The sequence below is a fragment of the Poromitra crassiceps genome (genome assembly GCF_964638095.1).
Source record: "Poromitra crassiceps genome assembly, chromosome: 11".
Lineage (NCBI taxonomy): Eukaryota > Metazoa > Chordata > Actinopteri > Beryciformes > Melamphaidae > Poromitra > Poromitra crassiceps.
Genome location: NC_139643.1, coordinates 23,008,657 through 23,028,656, shown reverse-complemented (window position 1 = coordinate 23,028,656; position 20,000 = coordinate 23,008,657). Strand labels below are relative to the sequence as shown.

General features: G+C 47.0%; 1 protein-coding gene across 1 annotated transcript in view; it reads left to right on the top strand.

The window, feature by feature from the left end:
- The window catches only part of LOC310784904 (uncharacterized protein), a gene marked incomplete at both ends in the record, with an annotated part of 287,352 nt that overhangs the window by 263,228 nt on the left and 4,124 nt on the right, over positions 1 to 20,000 (top strand). The gene's annotated exons all lie outside the window — the stretch shown is intronic.

The following is a 20,000-nucleotide window of genomic DNA, read 5'->3' as shown; positions in this document are numbered from 1 at the left end:
AGCGATATGAGTTGGTTCAAAGCAAGGTTATAGCTTGTCAGTAAAAACCCCGTGTAAATAATGTTTAGCAAATTCTAAATGCACAGCCTCAGTTTATGCACAGTCCTCTTTGCCTTCTTTTTGTCCGGCCCCACACATTAACCCATTGATACCTGATGCAGCATGTGTGTGTGTATCCCTTTAAGACCTCTTAAAGGGATACACACACACACATGCTGCATCAGGTATCAATGGGTTAAGTGAAATTGCTAATATGAAAAGTGAATCGATGTGGCCGTGCTGCGAGCTGCATATGGAGCCATGCCTGCACACACAGTGTCATTTAAAAGCTTGACCATTACAATGTGAAGCATCCCTGGCTCTCACCGCAGAAGGGGGCTAATGGAGAAATATGGCCGGTGTTACATTCCATAGAAAACAGATTTATTGCTTACATCAGTGGCTGAGTGGAGTATTGCACGCGCATGAGGGCTATTATTGATGAATGGGGTGACGCTCTCTGAAAAGGCCTGTTTCTCATTGGCTCGTGCGTGCGTGTGTGTGTGTGTGTGTGTGTGTGTGTGTGTTTTGGCGGAGGGGCGTGGCGGCCGGGCGGGGTTGGGTGGGGTTGGGATGGGATGGTGGGGGCAGAAAACAGAGAGAGTGCTTTTTACATCCGTTATTGGTTTCTCATTAGCCGAGGCCGAGATATAAACATTTGTCTATGTTGCTGCACACGATGCAATTAAGGATTCTCTTTGCACCCCCTCCTCCTCCCCTCCTCCCCTCCTCCCCCCCGCGCCCTTTGAAAGTGAATTACGTGCAGATGAGCATCTCGACTGAAGTGTGGCCAACGACCACGGACCTTTTCCAAATGCCTCTCTTCCCTCAAAGCCATTCCAGAGAGAGGAGGCGAGATGGGCCGCGGGCAGACGGAGACGGAGGGAGGAGCGGCGCGCGCTGTGTCCTGCTTGCGTTGCGTATTAATGACTCTAATTAGCATAATTAGCAATCGTTGAGGGATAATCACATTGATTGGGACGGGTTCAGCATGCAAAACCTCGCTGGATAACACCCGCAGGCTTAGAGTTCCCTGCGTGTCCCCCCCCATTACCCTCCACCCCGCCCCTTCAGTCTCCGTTCCAGTAAGCCCAAAACTCTTTGGCGTTCCAAGTTGGCTGTTCACCAAGGAGGCGTCTGATTGGCCAAAGCTTGTCGTAAATAGCAGCCGGGGCGACCAGCATTCCTCCAGCTCTGACCTTTTGTACCCCCTCCACTTCCTGTGCTGCTCCTGCAGGGAGTGTGCTCGTCGTCATTGTGTCCTTTGTGTGTGTATTTTGAATGCGTGTGTGTGTGTGTGTGTATTTTGAATGCGTGTGTGTGTGTGTGTGTGTGTGTGTGTTTTTAATGCGTGTGTGTGTGTATTTTTAATGCGTGTGTGTGTGTGTATTTTTAATGCGTGTGTGTGTGTGTGTATTTTTATTGTGTGTGTGTGTGTGTGTGTGTGTGTGTGTTTGCGCCTGTGTGTACACACGTGCACGCTCATGAGATTCCACAGCTACAGGATCAGCGGCCCCACGGACCACACACTCCAGTCCTACGAGCCAAGAGCATTCTTTGCACCAAGAGAACCATTTGATATCAATGAGAATTTGCAGAATGTGTTCATATTTAAGGCATTAGCGTCAACTGCCTAATATCTCTCCCGGATCCAAAAGAGAAAAAGTGAACTCCAGCGCTGACAGGCTCTTGGGAAACGTGGATGTAGCTGTCTGTCACCACCAGCACTTTCTTCTCAGGAGGACATTGGCTTCGTAGACATTTGGCAAAACACATCCGAGAAGTGGCGTCCCCCGGTTTGTGCGTCGTTGTTGACGGATGTCCCGCAGGGCACCGGTGGAAGGTTAGGGGGGCGTAGCGCCGGTCATCTCTTATCCCAAAGCCAACCCCCCTGCTGGCGGGGGGGGGGGACCACAATGGGAGACACATGGCCTTCCACTGACCTGCCAAGGCCCCGGCCTCTGCACATCACATGACTAATGATCAGACCCCTGATTAGTTAAGGAAGGCATCAATCATAACGGCGACCAAGAGGAAGGCTAGCTGGAGGCGGCTAGGCCGGTCCTCATGAATGAATAACAGATGCAGGACCAAAAAAAAAAGAAAAAGCGGGTCTGTGTCGTTGTTTTGAGCTATGGAACACTTTGTCCTTGTCAGGATCTTCATGTTTGTCTCTACCTGGAGATTTATTCCTTGTCCCCCCCCCCCCCCCCCCCCCCCACCTCTGAGGCCGCAAGATTTTCATTGATCCTGCTTTGTTCAAATATTGACCCTGTCCTCTCATCCCGGCCTCGCTGCTACCTGACGTGATTACATTGCTTCTTACAAAGTGCTGCTCAAACGGGCAGAACGCAGTGCCACACAAGATGGCACCCAGTGTGAATACTAAAGCAAGGCCATCTGCAGGTGGAGGTAGGATGAAGAGAGAGAGGGCAGTTATTTTACTAAAGCAATGTAATCTCCAGGATGTAGGATGAAGAGAGAGAGGGCAGTTATTTTACTAAAGCAATGCAATCTCCAGGTGGATGTAGGATGAAGAGAGAGAGGGCAGTTATTTTACTAAAGCAATGCAATCTCCAGGTGGATGTAGGATGAAGAGAGAGAGGGCAGTTATTTTACTAAAGCAATGTAATCTCCAGGTGGACGTAGGATGAAGAGAGAGAGGGCAGTTATTTTACTAAAGCAATGTAATCTCCAGGTGGACGTAGGATGAAGAGAGAGAGGGCAGTTATTTTACTAAAGCAATGTAATCTCCAGGTGGACGTAGGATGAAGAGAGAGAGGGCAGTTATTTTACTAAAGCAATGTAATCTCCAGGTGGACGTAGGATGAAGAGAGAGAGGGCAGTTATTTTACTAAAGCAATGTAATCTCCAGGTGGACGTAGGATGAAGAGAGAGAGGGCAGTTATTTTACTAAAGCAATGTAATCTCCAGGTGGACGTAGGATGAAGAGAGAGAGGGCAGTTATTTTACTAAAGTAATGTAATCTCCAGGTGGATGTAGGATGAAGAGAGAGAGGGCAGTTATTTTACTAAAGCAATGTAATCTCCAGGTGGACGTAGGATGAAGAGAGAGAGGGCAGTTATTTTACTAAAGCAATGTAATCTCCAGGTGGACGTAGGATGAAGAGAGAGAGGGCAGTTATTTTACTAAAGCAATGTAATCTCCAGGTGGAGGTAGCATGAAGAGAGAGAGGGCAGTTATTTTACTAAAGCAATGTAATCTCCAGGTGGACGTAGGATGAAGAGAGAGAGGGCAGTTATTTTACTAAAGCAATGTACTCTCCAGGTGGATGTAGGATGAAGAGAGAGAGGGCAGTTATTTTACTAAAGCAATGTAATCTCCAGGTGGATGTAGGATGAAGAGAGAGAGGGCAGTTATTTTACTAAAGCAATGTACTCTCCAGGTGGAGGTAGGATGAAGAGAGAGAGGGCAGTTATTTTACTAAAGCAATGCACTCTGCAGGTGGAGTTAGGATGAAGAGAGAGAGGGCAGTTATTTTACTAAAGCAATGTAATCTCCAGGTGGATGTAGGATGAAGAGAGAGAGGGCAGTTATTTTACTAAAGCAATGTAATCTCCAGGTGGATGTAGGATGAAGAGAGAGAGGGCAGTTATTTTACTAAAGCAATGTAATCTCCAGGTGGATGTAGGATGAAGAGAGAGAGGGCAGTTATTTTACTAAAGCAATGTAATCTCCAGGTGGATGTAGGATGAAGAGAGAGAGGGCAGTTATTTTACTAAAGCAATGTAATCTCCAGGTGGATGTAGGATGAAGAGAGAGAGGGCAGTTATTTTACTAAAGCAAGGCCATCTGCAGGTGGATGTAGGATGAAGAGAGAGAGGGCAGTTATTTTACTAAAGCAATGTAATCTGCAGGTGGATGTAGGATGAAGAGAGAGAGGGCAGTTATTTTACTAAAGCAATGTAATCTCCAGGTGGATGTAGGATGAAGAGAGATAGGGCACTTATTTTACTAAAGCAATGTAATCTGCAGGTGGATGTAGGATGAAGAGAGAGAGGGCAGTTATTTTACTAAAGCAATGTAATCTCCAGGTGGATGTAGGATGAAGAGAGAGAGGGCAGTTATTTTACTAAAGCAATGTAATCTCCAGGTGTATGTAGGATGAAGAGAGAGAGGGCAGTTATTTTACTAAAGCAATGTAATCTGCAGGTGGATGTAGGATGAAGAGAGAGAGGGCAGTTATTTTACTAAAGCAATGTAATCTCCAGGTGGATGTAGGATGAAGAGAGAGAGGGCAGTTATTTTACTAAAGCAATGTAATCTCCAGGTGGATGTAGGATGAAGAGAGAGAGAGGGCAGTTATTTTACTAAAGCAATGTAATATCCAGGTGGATGTAGGATGAAGAGAGAGAGGGCAGTTATTTTACTAAAGCAATGCATTCTGCAGGTGGACGTAGGATGAAGAGAGAGAGGGCAGTTATTTTACTAAAGCAATGTAATCTCCAGGTGGATGTAGGATGAAGAGAGAGAGGGCAGTTATTTTACTAAAGCAATGTAATCTGCAGGTGGATGTAGGATGAAGAGAGAGAGGGCAGTTATTTTACTAAAGCAATGCACTCTGCAGGTGGATGTAGGATGAAGAGAGAGAGGGCAGTTATTTTACTAAAGCAATGTAATCTCCAGGTGGATGTAGGATGACGAGAGAGAGGGCAGTTATTTTACTAAAGCAATGTGATCTCCAGGTGGACGTAGGATGAAGAGAGAGAGGGCAGTTATTTTACTAAAGCAATGTAATCTCCAGGTGGATGTAGGATGAAGAGAGAGAGGGCAGGTTTTTTACTAAAGCAATGTAATCTCCAGGTGGATGTAGGATGAAGAGAGAGAGGGCAGTTGTTTTACTAAAGCAATGCACTCTGCAGGTGGACGTAGGATGAAGAGAGAGAGGGCAGTTATTTTACTAAAGCAATGTAATCTCCAGGTGGACGTAGGATGAAGAGAGAGAGGGCAGTTATTTTACTAAAGCAATGTAATCTCCAGGTGGATGTAGGATGAAGAGAGAGAGGGCAGTTATTTTACTAAAGCAATGTAATCTCCAGGTGGATGTAGGATGAAGAGAGAGAGGGCAGTTATTTTACTAAAGCAATGCACTCTGCAGGTGGATGTAGGATGAAGAGAGAGAGGGCAGTTATTTTACTAAAGCAATGTAATCTCCAGGTGGATGTAGGATGAAGATAGAGAGGGCAGTTATTTTACTAAAGCAATGCACTCTGCAGGTGGATGTAGGATGAAGAGAGAGAGGGCAGTTATTTTACTAAAGCAATGTAATCTCCAGGTGGATGTAGGATGAAGAGAGAGAGGGCAGTTATTTTACTAAAGCAATGTAATCTCCAGGTGGATGTAGGATGAAGAGAGAGAGGGCAGTTATTTTACTAAAGCAATGTAATCTCCAGGTGGACGTAGGATGAAGAGAGAGAGGGCAGTTATTTTACTAAAGCAATGCACTCTGCAGGTGGATGTAGGATGAAGAGAGAGAGGGCAGTTATTTTACTAAAGCAATGTAATCTCCAGGTGGATGTAGGATGAAGAGAGAGAGGGCAGTTATTTTACTAAAGCAATGCACTCTGCAGGTGGATGTAGGATGAAGAGAGAGAGGGCAGTTATTTTACTAAAGCAATGTAATCTCCAGGTGGACGTAGGATGAAGAGAGAGAGGGCAGTTATTTTACTAAAGCAATGTAATCTCCAGGTGGATGTAGGATGAAGAGAGAGAGGGCAGTTATTTTACTAAAGCAATGTAATCTCCAGGTGGACGTAGGATGAAGAGAGAGAGGGCAGTTATTTTACTAAAGCAATGCACTCTGCAGGTGGATGTAGGATGAAGAGAGAGAGGGCAGTTATTTTACTAAAGCAATGTAATCTCCAGGTGGATGTAGGATGAAGAGAGAGAGGGCAGTTATTTTACTAAAGCAATGTAATCTCCAGGTGGATGTAGGATGAAGAGAGAGAGGGCAGTTATTTTACTAAAGCAATGTAATCTCCAGGTGGATGTAGGATGAAGAGAGAGAGGGCAGTTATTTTACTAAAGCAATGCACTCTGCAGGTGGATGTAGGATGAAGAGAGAGAGGGCAGTTATTTTACTAAAGCAATGTAATCTCCAGGTGGATGTAGGATGAAGAGAGAGAGGGCAGTTATTTTACTAAAGCAATGTAATCTCCAGGTGGACGTAGGATGAAGAGAGAGAGGGCAGTTATTTTACTAAAGCAATGTAATCTCCAGGTGGATGTAGGATGAAGAGAGAGAGGGCCGTTATTTTACTAAAGCAATGAAATCTCCAGGTGGATGTAGGATGAAGAGAGAGAGAGGGCAGTTATTTTACTAAAGCAATGAAATCTCCAGGTGGATGTAGGATGAAGAGAGAGAGGGCAGTTATTTTACTAAAGCAATGTAATCTCCAGGTGGAGGTAGGATGAAGAGAGAGAGGGCAGTTATTTTACTAAAGCAATGTAATCTCCAGGTAGATGTAGGATGAAGAGAGAGAGGGCAGTTATTTCGAGGCGAGGTGAAAGAGATGTGTGAAAAAGAACTGCACCTGCGCTTTGTGCAAAAATGTGCTTATACTGCTGGCAGCGACTGGTAGCATAACGAGCAGCTATTCAAGGTTGATGTTTTAACCTGTGTGTGTGTGTGTGTGTGTGTGTGTGTGTGTGTGTGTGTGTGTGCTCGCGTGTGTGTGTGTTCAGTGAGAGATCTATGTGAGGGTTCTGTATAGCCACTCAGCGTTTCGCCCTGGGTCTCAACTTAACAACCTCTTGACAAGTAATTAACACCCTTCAGACCTCCTCCCTTCAGCCCTCAAACCTTCCTCCAGTGCTCCTCACATGTTTGCTCCAAACAATTTAGCTGATTGTTTTTCCAATCTTACGCAAAACGTTCCGCCCGTCGAAATCAATTCAAGACAGCGGCTCGGACATATTCTTTAAACGCTTGAAATACGCGCTTATCTCTGAAGGCTTGTGCGGGTCTGTGAACCACGCTAGACATGTTGAACAGGATTGACCCATTTCTCTTGTATCTCGCATCTCCAGAGAGAGCCTAATGGTAATGTTAGAAGCCAGGTCTCTTGGAACCAGAGTTGTGCTGTAGTTCCAAGTTTCTTTATTTATATAGCCCTAAATCACAAATATGTCTGGAAGGACTTTACAGAGAGTGTGTCTCGCTGGATCTAACCGAGCACAATCAATGAACACAACTCTACAGACTTATAAAAGACAAGCATAGCGAAAGAACACAAGGGAGGCCAGGGCTGATTTTCACAAGACAAACAATCTATTTATTCTACAGCCTATACCCAGTGATACTCAACTTGCGGCCCGGGGGCCAGATGCGGCACGCGACAGGGTGCAGAGTGCCCCCCCCGACCATTTTCGAATAATTTCAACCTTAGTTTTCATTGTGAATTAGAATCTAATTCACAATAAAAACTTAATGTGAAATAAAGTTTGACTGAGCTCCAGCTAAATTGTCAAATACCGCCGTCTGCTCGCTACCCAGGCACTTATGTACTGTATGTACTTAACCTACCTAACTTAACCTAACTAACTATCCGGTGTGCACAACATTGTCAGACTAAACTCCGGCTGACACCCCAAAAACCTACAATCCGCTACAGAAAAATGTATATAGTTTGTTTATTAACTGGCCCCTGGCCTTCTATCATTTCACGAAAGTGGCCCCCGGGCAAAGCAAGTTGAGTATCCCTTCCCTAACCATATTTAATGTGCAGTACGGCAGCTCCACAGTGAGGACTATAAGCCTTGTCTCCAACACAATACACACATTTTGAATACGGCCTTAACAGCCATGCTGGTTTCAGAGCTGAAGATGTACAGTCGTAGCTGTTATAACTATAATGACTGTGAGTGGATATGAATTAATTAAGAAATCAAGCAAGGAGGCTAGGAAAGGAGGCTAGGAAAGGAGGGTAGGAAGACGGCATGAAGGGTGAGAGAAGAAAATAGGGGTGATGATGGATTAGTGTGAACCCGTGTATAGAAATATGATTTGACTTGTGATTGTGAAGATGTTAATCTCTTATACTGTCCATTTCATCCCCTGCCTCAACATGAGCACTATACAGCAAAATGCTTAGAAGTCTCCTTTTTTCATTGTGAATTGGCAAAACTCAATAGAGAAATTGTTAATATAGAATAAGAGAAAAATAAGAGAGAATCTGCAAGCATCACAAATAGTTGAGCCATTTCATCGCTCTGTTTTCTTTGTTATCTATTACTGTAGTTTTCTACCCATATGGATTCATTCTATAGGTACTGTAGGCTGCATGGCTATTACACATATGGATTCATTCTATAGGTACTGTAGGCTGCATGGCTATTAAACATATGGATTCATTCTATAGGTACTGTAGGCTACATGGCTATTAAACATATGGATTCATTCTATAGGTACTGTAGGCTGCATGGCTATTACACATATGGATTCATTCTATAGGTACTGTAGGCTACATGGCTATTAAACATATGGATTCATTCTATAGGTACTGTAGGCTACATGGCTATTACACATATGGATTCATTCTATAGGTACTGTAGGCTACATGGCTATTACACATATGGATTCATTCTATAGGTACTGTAGGCTGCATGGCTATTACACATATGGATTCATTCTATAGGTACTGTAGGCTACATGGCTATTAAACATATGGATTCATTCTATAGGTACTGTAGGCTACATGGCTATTACACATATGGATTCATTCTATAGGTACTGTAGGCTACATGGCTATTACACATATGGATTCATTCTATAGGTACTGTAGGCTGCATGGCTATTAAACACAAGTCATCCATAACACTCACATATGGTTTTGGATGAGGAGGACAGTTTGTCTCCGGCACAATGAGCTGCCAGTGGCCGGCTTGGCCCCGCCCCCTGCCCTCTGTAGGTCCCAGACAAGGACACGTCTCTACCTGGCCCCGCCCCCTGCAGGTCCCAGACAAGGACACGTCTCTACCTGGCCCCGCCCCCTGCAGGTCCCAGACAAGGACACGTCTCTACCTGGCCCCGCCCCCTGCAGGTCCCAGACAAGGACACGTCTCTACCTGGCTCCGCCCCCTGCAGGTCCCGGACAAGGACACGTCTCTACCTGGCCCCCTGCCCTCTGTAGGTCCCAGACAAGGACACGTCTCTACCTGGCTCCGCCCCCTGCAGGTCCCGGACAAGGACACATCTCTACCTGGCCCCCTGCCCTCTGCAGGTACCTGGCCCCCTGCCCTCTGCAGGTCCCGCACAAGGACACGTCTCTACCTGGCCCCCTGCACTCTGCAGGTCCCGCACAAGGACACGTCTCTACCTGGCCCCCTGCCCTCTGCAGGTCCTGGACAAGGACACGTCTCTACCTGGCCCCCTGCCCTCTGCAGGTCCCGCACAAGGACATGTCTCTACCTGGCCCCCTGCCCTCTGCAGGTACCTGGCCCCCTGCTCTCTGCAGGTCCTGGACAAGGACGCGTCTCTACCTGGCCCCCTGCACTCTGCAGGTCCCGGACAAGGACATGTCTCTACCTGGCCCCCTGCCCTCTGCAGGTCCCGCACAAGGACATGTCTCTACCTGGCCCCCTGCCCTCTGCAGGTACCTGGCCCCCTGCTCTCTGCAGGTCCTGGACAAGGACACGTCTCTACCTGGCCCCCTGCTCTCTGCAGGTCCTGGACAAGGACACGTCTCTACCTGGCCCCCTGCACTCTGCAGGTCCTGGACAAGGACACGTCTCTACCTGGCCCCCTGCCCTCTGCAGGTCCTGGACAAGGACACGTCTCTACCTGGCCCCCTGCTCTCTGCAGGTCCTGGACAAGGACACGTCTCTACCTGGCCCCCTGCTCTCTGCAGGTCCTGGACAAGGACACGTCTCTACCTGGCCCCCTGCACTCTGCAGGTCCTGGACAAGGACACGTCTCTACCTGGCCCCCTGCTCTCTGCAGGTCCTGGACAAGGACACGTCTCTACCTGGCCCCCTGCCCTCTGCATGTCCCGGACAAGGACACGTCTCTACCTGGGTGAGAAGATGACAAGAAATACAAGTAGCCTGGCTGCCTCAGCCCCAGACCAATGCCTTAGCTATAAATCCATGTTGCAGGGTTGATAAGTTAATTGCCTGTAGCGCTCTATCTCACCACCAGTGTCTCATATCAAATAGCCCTCTGCTCTGTGAGAGTTATTTTACAACAAATGGCTTTTGTCTCCAAGCGTAAGGCAGGCAGGACAGTCAGGGACACTGGCCACGTAAAAGAGGGGTTTGTAGTTGGAGGAATTGCAGTGTGTGCGTGTGCGCGAGTGTGTGTGTGTGTGTGTGTGTGCACTTTCAAGCGTGTGCAAGCTATGTGTGAACATGCATACAGTACATGCCTGTGTGTGTGTGTGTGTGTGTGTGTGTGTGTGTGTGTGTGTGTGTGTGTGTGTGTGTGTGTGTGTGTGTGAATTTTCGGGCTGAACGGTATTGAAAAATCTAATTGCGGTTGACTGAATATTGCATACTGTAAGCAAATTTATTTTAAGCAGTGATTCATGTCATCAGAAGTTTTTCCGGTCATAATTTTGTTTTAGAACTTTAAAATAGATTAAGGAAAAGTGATTTTGTTAAAAAACAGAAAATCTCAGTGTGCAATATCTTTCTGAGTTTAGGTATGATGAAAGAGTTTCACCAATATTGTACTTGGAGCACTAAACTATCTTGCTTAGAGAAATGCATGCTACATCCTAAGCAATTCATTGCAGCCTTTGCGATTTGGAAATGGCAGAAGTTCATATTGCAATTTTGCTTTTGTTTTTTTCTCAATTCATTGTTCAGCTTCATATTTCCTCCCGTCTACGGGACATGTCTGTATCCCTCGTGCGTGTACAAACTCTGTGCGTATTTGAAGTGTGTTTTGTTAACACATGGAAACATGGTTGTTTCTTGACTAGCGTGTGTGATGTGGATGTGGCTGTAGTAGTACAGAGGAAGTGTTGCCTGTATGACCTGTCACTTCTCTGTGGTGTTAATGCTCTGACAGCACTCATGTGGTCAGGGCTCTGTAGCCCAAAGCTAACATTTTCATACACAACATTCAAACAAATATGCTTTACAGATGTGCCTCTATGTGATCCTCCAACCCACAGATATATGCATGCTCCTCCCCTGTTTACTCACACACACACACACACACATATGTACACGCGCGCACATGCACACACGCACACGTATGTACACACAAGCGTGCGCACGGACACATGCACGCGCACACACACACACACGCACGCACACACACACACACACACGTATGTACACACACTTGCGCACACGCACATTTGCACGCACGCACACTCACGCACGCACATTGCACACACACACACGGAAACAAACAGATCCAAACAAGTTGGAGCTCACACACACACACACACACACACACACACACACACACACACAGACAGTTGTACACACACACACCCGAACAAACAAACACACACACACACACACACACACACACACACACACACACACACACACACACACCGGTTTAGCGGATGGCAGCCACAAAATTTATCGCCAGTCACCCGGTGGTGGCGCAGGATAAATGGAGCGAGGACAGAGGAATGCAACCCCATCGAGGATGCTCTCCTCTGGGTTTGGAGCGCGACCAAGCCGGTCTTTGGCTTGGCCACAGTTAGTCGTGGATGCCATCTCGCTATTTAAAACCCCCGTGCACTGCCTCAAGTGTTGACACAGCTCACCACAGCCAGCCAAAACCACCACCCACCCTCCCTCCCTGCAGGAGAACGGCTCGGTCAACGCAAGCGGGACCAAACGTATCTATAAATGTACTCACGTCAAAATTATGTCAAGGGCTCCTATGTTTTTTCCTGTTTGTTTTGGGTTTTTTTTTAAATTCTGGGTTGTTTCTGCTTGGATTTGGTTCACGTCAGGTAAACAGCCGTTTCTCAACAACAGAATGCCTCTGGCCGAGTGAAACAGCTATTTTGGTTTTATGAGTCCAGAGACTAAACAGTAGCACGCAGCGCCAACCCTAATGTCACCAGTGTCCTCCAGACTCACTCATCTGTCACGGATGATAATTCCACAAGTTCAAGAGAGGGATGTGGGCTTGGCTGAAGGACCAGGGTCACTCGTAAAAACAACTGTGACCCTGAGGCAGTGAGGCCCACTCAAACGCTCTGTGCGTCTGCTAGGACAGCTCTCCTCCAACTAGCTCTGTTAGCAAACACTGATTCAGGCTGCAGCAGCGACCAGGATTGTCCTTCAGCTTGTCTGACCAAAATATCATTTTATATATTATTAGAAATTCTATATCAAATATAATTTTTGTAATTGATTTGTAATTTAAGAATTTGATTATCGTTTTCCTACTATTTTGGCCAATTATTTCCTGCATTTTCTCTCCCTCATTCTGTTTTTTTTTTTGCATTTGACTGATTTCTAGGGGTGCACAGATCGATCGGCATGCAATCCGTATCGGCCGATTTTGACCCCAAATATGCGATCGGCTGATTGCCGATATTTCGGCTGATTGCCGATATTTCTTTATATATATATATATATATATATATATATATATATATATATATATATATATATATATATAAATATATATATATATATATAAATATATATATATATATATATATATATATATATATATATATATATTTTTTTTTTTATATATTTTTTTTTTATTAAAAAAAATAGCCCTACCACTAATCAGGCTTTCCAACGATATAAAATACAATACCAATTGGTATTATTAAAGGGGAGAAATAATCGACCGAAATAAAGTTTCAAAACTTTTTTTGAGGAGTTTATATATCGGTGATCGGTAATCGGTGATCGGTCGATGATCGGTTGGGCAGATATTTCCCATAGGCGATTGGCAATCGGTGATCGGTGGCAAAAAACGTGATCGTTGCACCCCTAGTGATTTCACTGGTTGTTGTTGTCGTCGTCGTCGTCACTGGTGTTTTACGTTTATGTTCCAAATTAAATGAATATGAGAGAGAAAAGAAGAAGAAAGAAAGAAAGTGTCTGGGATGCTGCAGTGCTTTTCTCCTCCACAGACTGTAGGCGGAGCTTTTAAAAGATAGACGCAGGCTAACATGTAGATGTGTGACGGGGACACTCGACCGCTGTTCCATGAATCATAAGAATCATATTACAGCCGCTGTTCTGCATATTTGTCCATGGAGTGGCCCATCTATCTCCTCCATTAGGCATAATTACTTTCATACATGCAAATGTAGCGATCATTAACATACGTGTAACCGCAGCCATTAATCACCCGTGTGCGACCGCAGCTTCACAACCCCTCTCTCTCTCTCTGACGACTCACAGGGATGTAAACACTTACACTGTTTACCCCGCACACACTGTTGTAACGCTCCGTGACTTGTTGTCGCTGATTCATTATTCATAGTTAGGGGGGTTATTATTCCATTGTATGGGATCATTAGAGCCCAATATGAGAATGTGAAAAATGGGAATATTGGGGGGGAATATGGTGGGTTAGGAAAACCCCAAACAATCCCGACTATTAGCGGATAAAGAATGGTAATTTCCCCCCAGAAGTAATTTAGGATTAACATAATTTGACGGTGAACGCATGAGTGATGCATGGATGATTGATACGTGGATACATGCTGGTTAATGACTCTCTTATCTGTGAAGAGTGGAGACTTTTGCGTGGAGCTCATAGCCCGAGGTGGCATCTGGCTCTCTAGACCTCCACAGGGGGACTATAATGGTAAGGGGGGTAGAGGTCGTCTGATAGGGGGTTCTTAAAAGCTGATAGGCCATTAATCAGCTGATAATGCCCCCCCCCCCCCCCCCTCCTCTCCCGCATGAAACATTTTCACACTGTCGGATTTGAACGATCTTTAACTTTATTTGAAAAACTGGATAACTGTTGAACTGAACGTTTAGCGCCTATTGTGCATTTATGTCTGGCTGCCCAATTGTACTTGGCCAATTTCCCCCCCTGCTGCTGCCCCGGTCGCTGCTCCACCCCCTCTGCCGATCTGCGGAGAGCCGTAGACTAGCACCATGCTTCCCCCGACACATGCGCAGTTGCCAGCCGCTTCTTTACACCTGACAGCGGGGAGCTTCACCGGCAGGACGTACAGTAGCACGTGGGAGGATCACGCTATTCCCACCAGTTCCCTTCCGCCCCAAACAGGCGCCCCGACCGACCAGAGGAGGCGCTAGTGCAGCCACCCAGGACACACACACCCCTAATCTGGCTTCCCACTTGCAGACACAGCCAATCGTGCCTGTATGGACGCCCGACCAAGCCGGAGATAACAAGGGGGCGCGAACCTGTGACCTTCGTGTTGGTAGGCAGGGAATCTACCGCTACATTACCTGGACGCCCAAAGTTAACTTTCATTTAAATATAAATTATCTCAATGACTTTACCTTGATTTCAAAATGGTGACGTGGAGGCTACGCAGCTATCGGCCATACTACTGTTGGAGCCAAGTTCAGCCGATAACAAGTTTGTAAAACATGGACGCCAATTAACTAGTCTACCTCTAGTGAGGAGCATCCTGTTCTCTCTCTCACTCTCTCTCTTACACACACACACACACACACGCACGCACGCACACGCACACACACACACACACACACACACACACACACACACACACCAGGGATACTAACAGTAGAGCTCTATCCTACAGTAACAGTAACTGATTGAAGATGGCCCTTTTATCTCGACAGGCCTGTTAGAGCCAGACCAGGAAATACAATATGGCAGCTCATGTTCTCTTATTCCTCTCAGAGAGATGTGTGTGTGCATATGTGTGCATATGTGTGTGTGTGTGTGTGTGTGTGTGTGTGTGTGTGTGAGTGAGAGAGTGTGTGTGTGTGTGTGTGTGTGTGTGTGTGTGTGTGTGTGAGTGAGAGAGTGTGTGTGTGTGTGTGTGTGTGTGTGTGTGTGTGTGTGTGTGTGTGTGTGTGTGTGAGTGAGAGAGTGTGTGTGTGTGTGTGTGTGTGTGTGTGTGTGTGTGTGTGTGTGTGTGTGTGTGTGTGTGTGTGTGTGTGTGAGTGAGAGAGTGTGTGTGTGTGTGTGTGTGTGTGTGTGTGTGTGTGTGTGTGTGTGTGCGTGCGTGCGTGCGTGCGTGCAATGGTGTGCAGCTATCCCACATGATCAGCAGCCATGCATGTAGTCAGTCACTTTGAGCTGCTTCTAAATGACAGCTATTTATTGGTTGCTTGCGTTGTTACAGAGGCTTCAAAACAACACCTACCCGTCTCCATCCCACTTTACATTGCAATACTGTGTCGAGTACATTAAACACAGGGTATCAGGATAGCACTATCTCCATGTGTGTGTGAGCGTGTGTGGGTGTGTGTGTGTGTGTGTGTGTGTGTGTGCGCGCACACGTGTGTGTATATGAGATGTGATGAGTGTAGTCTCGACGCCAGACCCATGAGAGTTCTTACGCTGATACACTACGTTACTGCATGCTGCAGAGCTCTCTCTGGGTCTGATACACTACGTTACTGTATGCTGCAGAGCTCTCTCTGGGTCTGATACACTACGTTACTGCATGCTGCAGATCTCTCTCTGGGTCTGATACACTACGTTACTGCATGCTGCAGATCTCTCTCTGGGTCTGATACACTATGTTACTGCATGCTGCAGAGCTCTCTCTGGGTCTGATACACTACGTTACTGCATGCTGCAGATCTCTCTCTGGGTCTGATACACTACGTTACTGCATGCTGCAGATCTCTCTCTGGGTCTGATACACTACGTTACTGCATGCTGCAGATCTCTCTCTGGGTCTGATACACTACGTTACTGCATGCTGCAGATCTCTCTCTGGGTCTGATACACTACGTTACTGCATGCTGCAGATCTCTCTCTGGGTCTGATACACTACGTTACTGCATGCTGCAGAGCTCTCTCTGGGTCTGATACACTACGTTACTGCATGCTGCAGAGCTCTCTCTGGGTCTGATACACTACGTTACTGCATGCTGCAGATCTCTCTCTGGGTCTGATACACTACGTTACTGCATGCTGCAGAGCTCTCTCTGGGTCTGGGACACTACGTTACTGCATGCTGCAGATCTCTCTCTGGGTCTGGCACACTTTCCCTCAGAGGGCTGGTTATGGGAGGGAACCGTTCACTTGGCCAGTCATATGCCAGTGATGGCTTCAGTCCTCTCCAATCAGTAACGACTTTGCGATCAGACGACACGGGAGGCGCAGCCCATTTGCTCTCTCATCGGTGCTACGACCTGTCACTCATTCAATTTCAACCCAGCAGCTAAACTGCTAGTTAGCACTTGGATACAAGTGGCTAACATTAGCTTCATCCATTTACAACAGTGGTTTACAACGTTAGCAAATAGGAATTTGTTACATAACAGCTACATTACCATCTTCAGTGGATCCCAGCTGCTGGGCGATCTGAAGATCTACTGTCCTTGATTTCGGTGTTGATCGTTATGATGTTTGTCAGATAAAATTGGATGTTGAGAAACCAAATTGATGAGCCGGGTTTGGCAAGAGTAGTGGTGGTATGACATCAGCTGTAAACAAAGGATTTCATTGGTCAAACGTATTTTCCGCAGGCGTTTCCGTGCAGACGTCAATGTCCATCTGGAAAAATAAAATGCCACACGAATGTTCGGCTGCGGTGTGCAAGCTTCAATTACAACTAATTAAAAAAATGTTTTGCAAATGTCTGTGCCGATTATTCGCACGGAGATCCGCACCGGTGTGAAACGGCCTTAAGTGACTTTGTATTTGCCTGAGTGACTCCCCAGGGATCTCACACACACACACACACACACACACACACACACACACACACACACACACACACACACACACACACACACACACACACACACACGCACTTGGACTTCTATCCTTATCAGGGCCTTAATTGATATTCATTGGCTAACATTAACCCTTTCCCTAACCTAACCCGAACTCCAAGCTTAACGGCCCATTCACATTTAGAATGATAGCTATAAAGATAACTGTACTGTATAAAACGAATCGTTACACGCAAATAGAATAGCTCTCACACTACAAAACTATAAAGCACCACGATAGTCTTGCCCACCTAATTCTAATCCTAACATTAAAGCATGCAACCAAGTCAAGTCCTAACCCTAAACTAAAGTTAACCTAAACCTCTAATTCCAACCTTAAACCTAAACCCCACACTAACCCATTTATAGAAGTGAGGACCGGCCAAAATGACCAAACTTCACAAACATGTCGTGACTGCAAGGATCCCAAGCTCAGACTCGTGCTCACAAGGATAGGAGCATGCACGCGCGCGCGCACGCGCACACACACACACGCACACACACACACACACACACACACACACACACACACACACACACACACACACACACACACACACACACACACACACACACACACAGGCTTTTCTACAAGCTCTGCAGCCATTCTGCCTGAAGCAGAGAGAAGTTGAGAGAAGGTCTCAGTGTCTCTCCATTGTGAACAGAAGCAGCCCTGAACAGTTTGAGCACGTGAACACAACCCAAACCTTCCACAATGCAGCGTTCTGTATTATGACTATCAGCTACAATAACAGTAGAGAAGTGCAAGCTGGAGGAAGCTTGGCTCCTCTTCACTGCATGGATGTGACCCCAGGTAACCCTCACCCTCACTGTCTCTCTCTCTCTATCTGACCCCAGGTAACCCTCACCCTCACTGTCTCTCTCTCTCTATCTGACCTCAGGTAACCCTCACCCTCACTGTCTCTCTCTCTCTCTCTGACCCCAGGTAACCCTCACCCTCACTGTCTCTCTCTCTCTCTCTGACCCCAGGTAACCCTCACCCTCACTGTCTCTCTCTCTCTATCTGACCCCAGGTAACCCTCACCCTCACTGTCTCTCTCTCTCTATCTGACCCCAGGTAACCCTCACCCTCACTGCCTCTCTCTCTCTATCTGACCCCAGGTAACCCTCACCCTCACTGTCTATCTCTCTCTATCTGACCCCAGGTAACCCTCACCCTCACTGTCTCTCTCTCTGACCCCAGGTAACCCTCACCCTCACTGTCTCTCTCTCTCTATCTGACCCCAGGTAACCCTCACCCTCACTGTCTCTCTCTCTATCTGACCCCAGGTAACCCTCACCCTCACTGTCTCTCTCTCTGACCCCAGGTAACCCTCACCCTCACTGTCTCTCTCTCTCTATCTGACCCCAGGTAACCCTCACCCTCACTGTCTCTCTATCTGACCCCAGGTAACCCTCACCCTCACTGTTTCTCTCTATCTGACCCCAGGTAACCCTCACCCTCACTGTCTCTCTCTCTCTATCTGACCCCAGGTAACCCTCACCCTCACTGTCTCTCTCTCTATCTGACCCCAGGTAACCCTCACCCTCACTGTCTCTCTCTCTCTATCTGACCCCAGGTAACCCTCACCCTCACTGTCTCTCTCTATCTGACCACAGGTAACCCTCACCCTCACTGCCTCTCTCTCTCTATCTGACCCCAGGTAACCCTCACCCTCACTGTCTCCCTCTCTCTCTCTGACCCCAGGTAACCCTCACCCTCACTGTCTCTCTCTCTCTCTCTCTGACCCCAGGTAACCCTCACCCTCACTGTCTCTCTCTCTCTATCTGACCCCAGGTAACCCTCACCCTCAATGTCTCTCTCTATCTGACCCCAGGTAACCCTCACCCTCACTGTCTCTCTCTCTATCTGACCCCAGGTAACCCTCACCCTCACTGTCTCTCTCTCTCTCTCTGACCCCAGGTAACCCTCACCCTCACTGTCTATCTCTCTATCTGACCCCAGGTAACCCTCACCCTCACTGTCTCTCTCTCTCTCCCTCTCTCTGACCCCAGGTAACCCTCACCCTCACTGTCTCTCTCTCTATCTGATCCCAGGTAACCCTCACCCTCACTGTCTCTCTCTCTATCTGACCCCAGGTAACCCTCACCCTCACTGTCTCTCTCTCTATCTGACCCCAGGTAACCCTCACCCTCACTGTTTCTCTCTCTATCTGACCCCAGGTAACCCTCACCCTCACTGTCTCTCTCTCTATCTGACCCCAGGTAACCCTCACCCTCACTGTCTCTCTCTTTCTCTGACCCCAGGTAACCCTCACCCTCACTGTCTCTCTCTCTATCTGACCCCAGGTAACCCTCACCCTCACTGTCTCTCTCTCTCTATCTGACCCCAGGTAACCCTCACCCTCACTGTCTCTCTCTCTATCTGACCCCAGGTAACCCTCACCCTCACTGTCTCTCTCTCTCTATCTGACCCCAGGTAACCCTCACCCTCACTCTCTCTCTCTCTATCTCTGACCCCAGGTAACCCTCACCCTCACTGTCTCTCTCTCTATCTGACCCCAGGTAACCCTCACCCTCACTGTCTCTCTCTCTATCTCTGACCCCAGGTAACCCTCACCCTCACTGTCTCTCTCTCTATCTCTGACCCCAGGTAACCCTCACCCTCACTGTCTCTCTCTCTCTCTGACCCCAGGTAACCCTCACCCTCACTGTCTCTCTCTCTCTCTCTCTCTCTCACCACCGCCCCTTCCCTCTCCGTCTCCTCCCATTCAGAGTGGTCTGAATGTAGGTCAGGATTCTCTCAAATCCCTCCCCCTGCTGAAAGTGTGATAAGTGCACTCCAGGTGGTCGTGGAGGGAATATTAAATTTGTCATTTGGGGTTCCTAAATATCCACCCATGGCATAGTGTGATTATGAAAGAGAGTCAGCCTCAGCCCACAGGAGTAGAACTCTGCCTGCTTCTGATAATATGTTCATATATTTAAAAAGGGGGGAAATGCAATATCAACTTTAAGTTTGCTGGGTAAAAAATATATCTTTATTAGCTGCTTTATGCTATGTGAATCCAGCTATTTCAGCTGCTTTCTTTATATATTCAGTGGAGCCTATTTGCAGCTTCCAAAAAATACGATATT